The following is a 10,057-nucleotide window of genomic DNA, read 5'->3' on the forward strand; positions in this document are numbered from 1 at the left end:
AGAGTGATTAATTTCAACTTGAAAGCAAATGGGGGAGGTTTCACAGAGAGGGGTCCAGCATATTGGTTGATTGCTTGGGCTCCAGAATCAGGCCAGCTCAGTTTAATGCTGACTTTGTACCTCACTGGTTTTCTGACTTGACCTCTCTAATCCTCCATCTCCTTATCTGTAAAGTGGGGATAAATAATAATAATAATAATATGTAGCTCATAGGACAAATAAGAATTCACAGTTAATGTATTGAAAATCTTAGCACAAGGCACTCAATAAATGTGAAGCTTTTATTATTATTACGAGTTGAAACTTGAGTGGGAAAGAACTTTGTTGGCATTAAACATGAGAAAAGGCCCAGAAGTTGAAAAGCATTTGACATAAAGAACAGCAAGTCAGTGCCACTTAAACTGTAGTCACCACCGCCAGTCAATGAACAGCTTTTTACTGGTCCATGAACAGGTAAGTGTAGAAATTGTGAGTAAGCATTTAGAAATAAAAAAAACCACCAAAAATTGAAAAACTAATTTTATGCTTTTTGGCATACTCGTACACTTGTAATAAAAACTGAGCTTGTAGTTTTTGTCTCTTATTTGCTAGCTGGTTTTGAATTGTGTTTTACAGAAATAATGGTCCATGTCAGATTGGAAATGATAAAAACTTTTCTTTTACCGTTGATGGTTTGAGAAAAAAGTAATTCAGTGGGGTTTGATATGGCATCCGAGAGATGATTCTGGAAAGGTGGGTCAGGGCCATGTTTATGAGGACCCTCCAATGCCTCACAGAGTTTACATTTTTTTTGGTGGGCAACAGGGCTAGTAAGGTTTAGAGGGATTGTTAACCGAAGGTGAGTGGACTTTGCACATTTTGTGTTTTTTTTTTTTCCCCTAGTCAGCATGTGCTTTTTCTTTCTTTTCTTTTTAAATTAAAAGTTCTGTTTTGTTTTTTTAGTTAAGAGGAGAGACTGGAACTGCTCAGTGTTTCACAAAGATAACTGTTTGTATTTGATAAGAGTTTCCTTAAACAAAGGAATTCGCACTTATCAAAACATAAAGCACTGAAAACACTGAGCACATACTCTGTGACCAGAATGCGTGTGACTTGTTGAGATAAGCCACACCAGGTAATCAGATGAGTCTCCTTTCTTCTTGGGCACCCTCATATAATTAAGGCACAAACGAAAGAGAAAAGACTCTTTCTCATCTCTCAGTTCGGGTCATCTCCTCTGCCTTCCATCATCACCGCCTAACAATCCTACACCTGGCAGGATGGGAAAACGGTTTAATAATCGCTTCCCTTTGGGAGGCGTTTGACAGCTCAGAAAGCATGGCCTTTACTCAGGCTCAGAGAAACACAAAAACCTTTCACGTTTTCCTTTCAGCTTCGCAGCCCGGTCCTTCTCTACCTGCACGGGCACCCATCGAAGCACAGGACCCTTCTGCCAAGCCATGCGCCTTCTCAGGCCCCTGCCACCCGCCTTACCTGAGGCTGTGCTTCTGAAAAGCACGCGGCCCTGGCCTGCGCACCACCCAGTCTGAGGGAGACGCCCCTGCACGAAGGACTCAGGCCTAGGGGCTCCGGACCCAGGACGACACTCAATTTTCTAACAGGAGCCACAGCCCAGAAGCTGAGCAGCCCTCCGGCCGATTTGTGTCCCTGAGGTCGCCCTTGGAGGGCGGGTGAGACCCCCTGAGGCGTTTCGGAGGTGGCGCCCGGCCCCTGAGTCAGGTCTTTGCCCCGCCTCTCGGCCCGCGGCCTGGCCGGCAAGCAGGGCTGCAGTCACGGGGCGGCGCGGAGGGCCCCAGCCTGGTCAGGGGTGTGGCCGCCGCCACCGTAAGGCTAGGCCGCAAGCCCGGTCCTGGGAGCCGCCTCCTTCGCCGCCGTAGGAGCCGCCCCATCAGGTGCGTTTGCAGCCGACCTGGCAGTGCCCGCGGGCGGCTGGACCGAGGCCTTGGCTCCTACCCACGGCGGTCGGGCGGGCTGAGGCTGGAGCAGGCCAGGGGCGGGGGCAGACGGGGACGGACTTCCAGCATCGCTCATTCGGGGGAGTGACGGGAGGACCTGGCTGGGGAGCGGCGGGTTGGCAGCCTGTGGCTGGCCCTTCGTGACACTGGAGGCACCGAGCCTAGAAATGGGGAAGCTGTGACGTGGGGGTGGTGGAGGATGCTGCGGGACAGCAGCGAGCACGGCCCTCAGCCGTCCTTCCCAAGATGGTTTTACTTCCCGTCAGCAACAGGGCTCAGCCCCAAGCCGCCCCTTTCACCTCCCCCGCCATCTGCAAACATTCCTGGTCGCCCTGAGCCTCCAGTATGCTTTATGCAGTTCTTTTGGGGTTCCTTTCGCATTTTACCGTGTACTTTCGCTTTTGATGCATCTAGTTGCTGCTACTAGACTCTCCTAGAATCTAAGTACCATGAGGGCAAAGTCCCATCTGACTTAGGACTCAGAGCTACTCGATAAGTAATTGAATGAGTACCTATGCCGTAGAACTGAGTGAATTAACAAATGAGTAAGTGAAATGAGTGCATATGAGATCGAACTGAATGAATCAGTGCATGAGTGAAAATAAGGATATATGAAGTGGAAGCAGTGGAGATGCAGGCTTACAACTCCTATGTTTTGATAGCTTTCCAAAAAGTTGTGTAAATGTTGCACTTTTGCAAATAGAGGCATTCTGATTGGGACCACTTAAAAAGAGTTCTGTTCTACGCTGTTGAAATAATCTCCAGAAACGCCCCCTGGTATTTCCATTTTTGGTGGACTTGGCTTTATGTGTTTGCTTAAAACAAAATATGCCTAGGTTTTTTCTTGCTTGTGTTTTGTTCACTTCTACTTTGGACGTTTAAAGAATCATTGTCACTGTAATATTTCATGCATTTCTTAAAGATAAGGGTGACTGTAAAGGCAGAACCATATGACTCTGACTTGTTTGTAAAACCAGGCATTTCTTTTGAATTCAGAGTTATTAAGACTCTTGTCTGTTTTCCTGAGACAGGTGCTGGCTGATTTGCAGGTGACTGAAGAAGGCTACCTATGGCCCAGAGAGACATTTATCTGTTTGTAAACACATAGGCTTAGCACATAGCTTTAATACAGTTGGTCACTGCAGCAGTTCTTAGTTTCCAGGCCCAGATTCCAGAAGAGCCGGATGACCTTGGACTTGCCACTTGATCTCTTTAGGTTTTAATTTCTTAATCTCCAAAATGAAGGTGTTTAGCTAGGGACCCTTCCTGAGTTAAACCTTTGGGATTCTTTTTTATTAGGGTTAGAAGGTGAAATTACCAATGATTTCCTGGAGTTCTGCTTACTTCACCTTCTCTGTTTGAGATTCCATAGCATTTTGTCTCTGCTGTCTTCTCTGCTATTTACAATTCATTTCCTTTCTTCTCCACATCTGCAATAAGAAAGCCTGGGAGCTCAAGATAAGTATAACAAACCCTAGGCTGGTGGGGAGAAAAGAGGGCAAGATTTTCTTCTACATTGTCACAGGCTCCTGGTCCTGGGTCTGACTTGTTTCCAGTGCAACCTAGTCTGACAATGCTATATATTCCCAGCGTATCTGGGGAACTACATCCCTATTTCTTTGCATGCATTTGAGATTAGTTATCATGGATCACATTTTGGAGCTGGAAAGACCTTGGAGATTTTTTAAAGGCACTTCAAAAGTCATTATACATACGTATTTAAATATTTTTGCATGCTACATTTAACAAACACAAAGTTCCAAACATGTTAAGTAAAATGAAATTAATGTTACCTACTTCAGTTAATTCAAGTTTATAAGGAGAAGTGGAATACACGTGTTGCTTGGTGAAAAGGGCCAACCCAAAGAGCCAGTTATGAGGTCATGTGTCATACAGGCATGGAATGTTACAAAGCTGATATGGGGCACTGACCATACACCAGGCACTGTTATATTTAATCTTTTTAGTTATATTGCCCCATTTAATCGTCACTATATACCTAAAAGCTAGATACTATGGTAATTCCTATTTGACCTTCTTAACTAGAAACAGCACTTGGAAAATGGGAGAGTTAGGACTCAGAACTCAAGCAGATGGAAACAGGGTTTCTCCCAGAAACAAGACAATCTTGCCAGGAAAGACTGTGTGACTTTGAAGAATGTGGTCTCTGTGTGTGTTCAAGCATATATACAAACCCTGCGTTATTTGGGTAAATGAATTTAGAATGACAGTACAGGGTGAAATGATTAAGACTGAATTATAAGGGAGTTGGTTGTTTTATCATTTTGAAAATTATTGAATTCCATTGAGATTCTAGGAGACTGATACTTTGATCTAGGTGCCCATGCATCTTAATTTTAAACGTGTTCAGACTTACCAATTTAGGGAATATAAAATGAGTGGCATCAAGAGTTGTCATCAGTGAATGGCACTTAAGGGCTTTGAACCATGAGTGCCAAGCAGTGTTGTTTCTTGGACTAGCTTTGTGCCCTTGGTAAGACACTGCCTTCCAACCTCCTTCTTTATGAGACCAACAGTCCCTAGTATAGACAAAGAACAATGCCTACATCTGTGTAATCCAGAGAAAAGAATGCAGGATGGGTTTCCAGAACTCTTATAATTAATTGATGAGAGCAAAAGAGGAAAAGAGAGGCCCGTAAAATAAGTGGGAAATTATTTTGTTTCTTTTTTGTCAGCCAAGTTTAGCCCCATGGAAAGCAGAGACCAGTTGTGGCCGCCTGAAAAACTAAGAGCTGATGCCAGTTTGATTTAGCTCAGGAGGCTGAAACCTTCTGCCCCGAAGGCTGGTGTGATGGAATAGACCTTCCCATTGCTCACAATATTATGAAAAAAACATTAAAGCAACAATTTTTATTACTTGCCCTGAAGCTAGAGCTTTAAAATGTACTTTCTCCTCCTACCCTCCCTAAACCACTTAGCTTTTAAAAACAAACAACCCATTCATGTGTTTGTTATAGTCACATTATTAGTTCTTTCTCTTTATTCCTGGGCCCTTTTCTTTAATGCAGTGAGGTGTCTGGAGGGGTGTACCTCTGGATCTCTGGAATTTTCCTTTAGTTATTTTATTCAGAAAATATTAATTTCAATAACCGTTTATTGAGTGTGTACTATGTGCCAGATAAAGATGAATGAGAACAAATTTAAATAGGAGAGTGACCCATCTGCAAACAATCGCACCACAGGGTAATGTGGAAGTAGTGGTCACTCACTCTTCCAGGAAAGAGGTGTGACTGGAGCTCAGGAAGACTTTGCAGAGAAGGTGAATTTTGAACTGTGTTTTAAAGCCTGAAGACCAAGCAGAGGGAGAAGGGTATTCCAAGAATGGAGAACAACAAGAGCAAGGAAAAGGAGGCAAGTATGAACATGGCATTCTTCAGGAGATGGGACTTCAGTGTGGCTGTGGTAGGGAGGTCTGGTAAGGCTAGGGCCAGACATTGATGGTCCTTGAATGTCATGTTATTTAAACTTTATCACAGTCTAGATAATCCTTTTCAGCATTATTTTTGTTTTGTTTTGTTTTGTTTTGAGACAAGGCCTCTCTCTGTCACCCAGGCTGGAGTGCCATGGCAAGATCTAAGCTCATTGCAACTTTCGCTTCCTGGTTCGAGTGATTCTCCTGCCTCTGCCTCCCAAATAGCTGGAACTACAGGCGCATGCCACTATAGCCTGGCTAATTTGTGTATTTTTAGTAGAGACGGGGCTTTGCCACGTGGGCCGGGTTGATCTCAACCTTCTGGCTGCAGAAGGTTGTTCTACCTGCCTTGGCCTCCCAAAGTGTTGGGATTACAGGCATGAGCCACTGTACCTGGCTGTTTTCAGCATATTTAAGCTGAATTTTAAGCAGAGGAGTGATATGTTTGGATTTTCTTAAGAAAATAGCTACAGTAAAGTTTCAGAAGAACTGGGGAATGAAGAGCCAGAAGGCCACAGGAAAATGAAGATGCTATTGCCATAGTTCTAATGAAATAGGATAAGGATCTAAACTAAGATAGGTTTGAGAGGCTTTTTGAAAACAGAGCAGGATTAATGACTAGCTGGATATGGGAAATATGTTTAAAAATAATCTGAGGTTTTGGAATCGCTTAACTGGGTGAGTGGAGATGCCACTAATGAGGGTAAGAAACATAAGGTGAGGAAGAAGTTTCGAGAGAAAGACGGTGAGTGAGCGGAGGTAGCTGTGGAACATCCAGATGGAGATCCCAGGATATAGCCTTTTCTGTAGCTGTGCTGTGATGTCACACAGTCAAGACCTCAGCCAAACATTACAATAGGGTCTCGGTCTAAAAAGACACATCAGTTTAATAACTCACTTAAAAAATACATCATACTTATCTAATGACCATTACATTATATTTCAGGTGAGTTCTTAGAGAACTCTGATTCTTATGTAAGTGCCAGTAAAGGAAAGAAGATGGGAGACTCAAACAATGAGGGGTTATTATAAGCTGCCAGAAGAAACTGAAAAAGAAATACAGACCAGAATGGTTCAAAGGAACAAAGATAAGGAAATGGCAGGAGTGTTGCAGAGAGCAGTGGTTTCCAAAGACACAGGTATAGGCAGATATGAAATACAGAAAAGAAATTTGAGCTGGTGCTTCCAAATAACTGTACTTCTTTAATGGTAAGATATCACAAGCTTTGATTTCTCATCTGATTCAGTTTGTCAGGAAGAGACAAACAGGAGATTGTTCAGAGGTGTGGGTGCTGGGCAGAGGGCTTGATCTCATTTTGCAGAGAAAGTGTTTGGAGACTTTGAACTAAGCAAAGAGTAACAGGGAAAGTAAGATAAAAATGAAAAGGGTAATGATTTGGAGAAATTTTCCAGAAAATTTAAGTAATTCTATGACAAACCAGTGTTAACAAAGAAAAAGGGAGATCAATGCAGTGTTCTCTTGATGCAGTGGTATTAGACTTCCTTGGAAAAAAGATTCACATAGCACCTTATATTTAAAAAGCAATTTACATTTGATTGTTATAAGAACCTAGGAAGTAGGTGCACCCAGGCATTATTATCTTTCTTTTATAAACTAAAAATCTGGCATGAAGGAGGCTGCAGTTTGTCTCATGGCTCAGATGGCTCAGATCCCATGGCTGGCAGGGACTCAGAGCCTTCCGACTTTGGGTCCATTGCTTTGTCCATTGTATGGAAGCCTTGCCTTACCTTGGAACCTTGGCCTCCTGCAGTGTGTCCCCTCCTTCCCTTACCGTATCATATGACGGAAATGTAAAAGTAAAGCAGATGGTATTTGAACACCAAAAGAGCCAAGATCTCTGCAGAGACAGACAGTGACGTGAAAGGATCCTTAGCACTGATTATGCTATATACATGGGGATGTTCATGAAGGGTTGTGCATAGAGCCTATCTATGTAAATCAAATGACACTTTCAATGCGGTAGGGGAGTCCACAATATCAAAGTGTTATGACTAAATTTTTTATGAGGCAAATAATCCCTTTATAAAATGAACAGCCACTCCTTGATATATTATCTGAATAAATCCAGACTTTCAAATACGGGGTTGACTTAAAGCAAGATAGTAGCCTACATCTATATTTATCATATGTGAAGATTTTTCTCACTTGGGTATTGAATATGAAGATGGGGATCTGGAGCTGGATCCTCTAATTGTTAGAGACCATTTAAAATATAATGAACATCATGACTCGTAGTTAAATCCATCCAGCTACCTTTACTGTTTACCAAGTACCTAACAGGTAGGCCATTGGATGGGGCAAAACTCAGCTGGGAAATGGAGAGACAAGCCCAGCACTGGCACTGCCTTCAGTCTGACAGTTAGACCACAAGAAAGGCATAAATGTAAATTCACCAATATAGTGAGCCAGGGTAAGAAAACCAGAAACTCTTATGGTCGTCGAATTCTATATCAGAATTAAAATGAAACCAAGTATATTTCAAAGCAGAGACCATTATATTAGACCCAGAGTTATTTTGTACTGATAAAAGATAACCTCTGTAAGGAAGAAGGGGTAGTTGTGACTCTTTTTTGCATCAAACATCTAAAAATGCATATCTTCAAAATATGTAAAACTAATGATCAGAAGTATGAGAAAATAAGCAAAGCTACTTGTAGGACACCTTAGATCTGTTGTTTTACATGACAAATAGACAAAGTCAAATGGTAATATGCAAGATTTGAATAATATAACTAATGAGGTTAAATAATATAATTTTTATGAGTGAATAGGGATATGGAACATTTAATAGTATATTTTATTAATCAAAAATAATTATATTGTGTATGAATATACATGTGCATGATATATATTGGGATATATATGGGGTATATGTGTATATATATTTTTCCTTTTTTGCATTAATAAGTTTTTTATTTTATTGTAAATTGACAAATTATGATTGTATATATTTATGAGGTACAAAGTAATGTTGATATATGTCATAACACAACATTCCATACAATGTGGAATGATTTAAGTCAAGCTAATAAGCATACCCATCACCTTAAATACTTATTTTTGTGGTGAAAATATTTGAAATTTGCTCTCTTAGCAATTTTGAAATATACAATACAGTATAATTAACTATAGTCATCATGGTGACAACATAATCTCAAAAAACATATTCCTCTTGTTTAATTAAAACTTCGAACCCTTTGGCATTCCCCATTTTCCCCAACCCCTCAGACTTTGGTAAGCACCATTCTACTCTATGCTTCTTAGTTCTGTTGTTTTAGATTCCATATAGAAGTGAGATCATGTGGTATTTGTCTTTCTGTGCCTATGTCTGGCTTATTTCATTTAGCATAATGTCCTGCAGCTTCATCCATGTTGTCACAAATGACAGAATTTCCTCATTTTTAAAGGCAGAATAGTATTTCATTGTGCATATATACCACCTTTTCTTTATCCACTTATCTGTTGATGGACACTTAGGTTGATTCTATAATTTGGCTATTGTGAATAGTGTTGGCAGTGAACATGGGATAGTGCTGCAGTGAACATGGGATTGCATATATCTCTTTGATATAATTATTTCAAATCTTTGGATATGTACTTAGAAGTGGGACTGCTGGATCATATGATAGTTCTATCTTTAGTTTTTTTGAGGACTCTCCATAAAGTTTTCAGTAATAGCTATATGAATTTACATTCCCATCAACAATGCGTAAGAGTTTCCTTTACTTCACGTTGTCACCAGAATTTTGTTTTTGTGGCAGGATCTGGTTCTTTTGTCCAGGCTGGAGTACAGGGGTGTGATCTTGGCTCACTGCAACCTCTGCCTCCCAAGATCAAGCCATCCTCCCTCCTCAATCTCCTAGGTAACTGGGACTACAAGTCTACCACTGTGCCTGGGTAATTTTTGTATATTTGAAGAGATGGGGTTTTGCCATGTTGCCCAGACTGATCTCAAACTCCTGAGCTCAAGTAATCTACTCCCCTTGGCCTCCCAAAGTGCTGGATTACAGGAATGAGCCACAGTGTCTAGTACACTTGTTATTTTCTGTCTTTTTCATAGTAGCCATTCTAACTGGGGTGAGATATTATCTCATTGCAGTTTTGATTTGCTTTTCTTTGATAATTAATGATGTTGAGCATTTTTAAATATATCTGTTGGTCATTTTTATGTCTTCTTTTGAGAATTGTCTATTCAGGTTCTTTGTGCATTTTTTAATCGGGTTACTTGTTTTCTTGCTCTTGAGTTGTTTGAGTTCCTTATACAGTTCATCCCTGAGCAATGCGGAGCTTAGGTGTGCTGACTCCCTCTACATTTGAAAATTCTAGTGTAACTTTTGATTCCCCCAAAACTTAACTACTAATAGCCAACTGTTGACTGGAAGTCTTACCAGTAACATAAATAGCCAATTAACACATATTTTGTATGTTACATGTAATATATATACTATATGCTTACAATAGAGTAAGATAGAGAAAAGAAAATTTTATTGAGAAAATCATAAGGGAGAGAAAATATATTTACTATTTATTAAGTGGAAGTGAATAATCATAAAGGTCTTCATTCTTGTCATCTTTATGTTGAGTAGGCGGAGGAGGAGGAGGAAGAGAAGGGGTTGGTCTTTCTGTCTTAGGGGTGGCCGAGGTGGA

General features: G+C 40.9%; 1 protein-coding gene across 1 annotated transcript in view; it reads left to right on the forward strand.

The window, feature by feature from the left end:
- The first annotated feature begins 1,732 nt into the window (after positions 1-1,732).
- CPQ (carboxypeptidase Q) overlaps positions 1,733-10,057 on the forward strand; it is a 519,617-nt gene continuing 511,292 nt past the window's right edge. Inside the window, exon 1 of the mRNA XM_023183981.2 lies at positions 1,733-1,892. The gene's annotated coding sequence lies outside the window, so the exon portion shown is untranslated. The remainder of the gene's footprint in view (positions 1,893-10,057) is intronic.

Source organism: Piliocolobus tephrosceles, chromosome 7 (assembly GCF_002776525.5).
Source record: "Piliocolobus tephrosceles isolate RC106 chromosome 7, ASM277652v3, whole genome shotgun sequence".
NCBI classification, from domain to species: Eukaryota; Metazoa; Chordata; class Mammalia; order Primates; family Cercopithecidae; genus Piliocolobus; species Piliocolobus tephrosceles.